A 2,586-nucleotide genomic window follows, 5' to 3' on the forward strand; every position below is an offset into this window, starting at 1 on the left:
CCATAGCTCCTTAAAAACACAACTTCAAAAAAATAAAAACAGGAGAATTAATAACCGCCACATAACGCCTTAGGTCATACACCTTTTATAGATGCCTGTGAGCAATCTGCCACAGACAGATTTTGGCACGATGGAACCAAGGCAACCTTTGGATGAGATGACGGCGTATACAGCAGACGAGTGCCAGCCCTGATGACATCACAGTTAATGGTGACCCCCCCCCCACAGAAGCATCGGAGTGAGAGTCCATGATCCCGACTTCCTCATACCACCATGCTGCAGGCCGAGGAAAGGGTACCCGAACCAATGTTCCTGACTCACTACAACCTGCTACAATCTGAGAAGAGAAAGAAGATTGTGGTGATGACTGGTGATTCCCAGCTTCTGGATGGACTTGCTACGCAAACTTCCAGACCTAGTAAGTCCTGTTTACCTTGGAGCAAACTTCCAGACCTAGTAAGTCCTGTTTACCTTGGAGCCAGATCAGAAATGCAGACTAAACATTTGTTTTATACTTTGGGGGACACAACTCATTTTGGCCAGTATGGTATTCAATCTGTTGTTGAAATATAGGACCTGAGAACGGAGACCTCAATTTTCCCTTCTGGGGAGAAAGGACTCATTCATTACTACAAGGAGTGACTTATGCCCCTCTTCAAATATGAGGAGGTAGCCTAAGGGTTTTTTGCTGCTGCTCAGAGACTGAGACAATTACTTAAAAGCAGAATTAAAACTGGACTCTCACCCATCAGAGAAACTTTTTTTCTGTCTTTTGATTAGAATGGATCTAAGAGAATTGTGATATGACAAATTGGTGTTGATTGTTAATTTCTACTTTCTATTATGGTACTGACCTGGAAATATTTGTAACTGCTTTAGTTCACTGTAAGATGTTAAGAAAAGTTTGCCATTCCCAAGGAATTCTTGGGTTTGACATATTTGATAAGAAATTTAGATTTTGATACAGCTGAAAAATGTTAAGAAACACTCTAGACCAATTGAAGAGGGCATTCCCAACCCTCGTGATCCTCAACTCCTTATCAGAGAGACTGTAGCCATAGGAGCATGTATTTTCACAAAGCATTATCTAATTTCAGATGAACTCTCTTGACAGAAACTTGGCTCAGAGACACAGAACCCAGAGGTACTTTCTCCTTTAACCCTTTGCTTACAGATGTTGGCTGCCAAAGACGGCTTTGTCCTTTTTCCTCCCAGGTGCCTACAACACGGACATGTATGATTAGAATACACGTACCTAAAACGGGTAAGCCTGGGAAACCGGAAGGTATTCACCTAAGGCAAATACGATCATCTATTCCGCAAGGCTTTATTAAAATTAATAAAAATAGAGGAATTGTGGAGTCCCAAAAATGTGAGCCTATTTCCATCCTGACAGATGTTCAGGATATACAAACCTACCATTGCTCCTTCTTTTGTAATTGGAGGTTACCTGGGGAGTGGTTGCCTTCAGGATACTTGGTCTAGTGTGGTTTCACTGCCTAAACAACAAAATGCTAATGACGTCATGTCTCAACGTGTGTAAAGCAATTAACTGTTTGAGTTGTCCTTTGTATCATGTTGTGGGTGGATTTTGTTGTGTTGAGACAGGGTCTTTTTATGTAGCCCTGGCTATCCTGAAACTCACTCTGTAGACCAAGTTGCCCACATAAAACCATCTGCCTCTGCCATCCGAGAGCTGGGAGTAAAGGTGTGCACCAACACATCCGGCCTTGCGAGTGTTTTTTTTTTTTTTTAAATATTTATTTATTTATTATGTATACAATATTCTGTCTGTGTGTATGTCTGCAGGCCAGAAGAGGGCACCAGACCTCATTCCAGATGGTTGTGAGCCACCATGTGGTTGCCGGGAATTGAACTCAGGACCTTTGGACAAGCAGGCAATGCTCTTAACCACTGAGCCATCTCTCCAGCCCTTGCGAGTGGTTTTTAAATTTATTTATTTACATGGGCTTGTGCCTGTGGAGGCCAGAACCCCTGGAGCAGGAGTCATGGTAGTTGAGAGACATGTGACATGGGAATTTGGAATAGATCCCAGGCTCTCTAGCAGAGCAGTAAGTGCTTTTTAACTGCACAGCTGATTCTCTCTAGCCCAGCATTGCCCAAGGTTTCCCACAGGGTTCAGGTTCATCCATTCAGCCACACCCTTCCCTTTGTGTTTTCCTGTTTTCTCAGTTTGTGGGCGACAATATGAGTGGTTTAGGCAGGCACAAACCAGTTTGGGGACAAAATACCCTTGCTGCTGCGAAGCAAATTGCTGTGGCCTGGAGAGGAACAGGAGGGTGTCCAGGCTCCCTCTGGGCAAGGAGCAGAGTGACAGACCCAGAATGGAACTGGTCTGTCTCCTGCAGGGGTGCTGGGAGCATCTTCAGGGCTGGAAATGGCGCAGCACCTTCCCAGCTTCTCCCAGAGTGTCTGTAAAGCCAGGAAGCTGGCTCCTAGCACCTGTGTGACAGTGTGCCCTCTGCCCCCCTTCCTTCACTCCAGGGTGGAGTACAACCCTCTGATCAAAACAGCCGTGGGGTTTATCAGATCAACTGTGCCTGTTTGTAAGAGTCCATCATGATA

At 44.8% G+C, this 2,586-nt stretch overlaps 1 long non-coding RNA gene across 1 annotated transcript; it reads left to right on the plus strand.

Annotated features, from left to right (window-relative positions):
- Positions 1-320: 320 nt before the first annotated feature.
- On the plus strand, positions 321-1,723 carry LOC126493853 (uncharacterized). Its single transcript, XR_007589890.1, has 2 exons — positions 321-418; positions 1,175-1,723. It is a non-coding gene; the product is annotated as an uncharacterized lncRNA (long non-coding RNA).
- The last annotated feature ends 863 nt before the right edge of the window (positions 1,724-2,586 follow it).

This window comes from Alexandromys fortis, unplaced genomic scaffold (assembly GCF_014885135.2).
Source record: "Alexandromys fortis isolate MF-2015 unplaced genomic scaffold, M_Fortis_MF-2015_v1.1 scaffold_28, whole genome shotgun sequence".
In the NCBI taxonomy this organism is placed as follows: domain Eukaryota; kingdom Metazoa; phylum Chordata; class Mammalia; order Rodentia; family Cricetidae; genus Alexandromys; species Alexandromys fortis.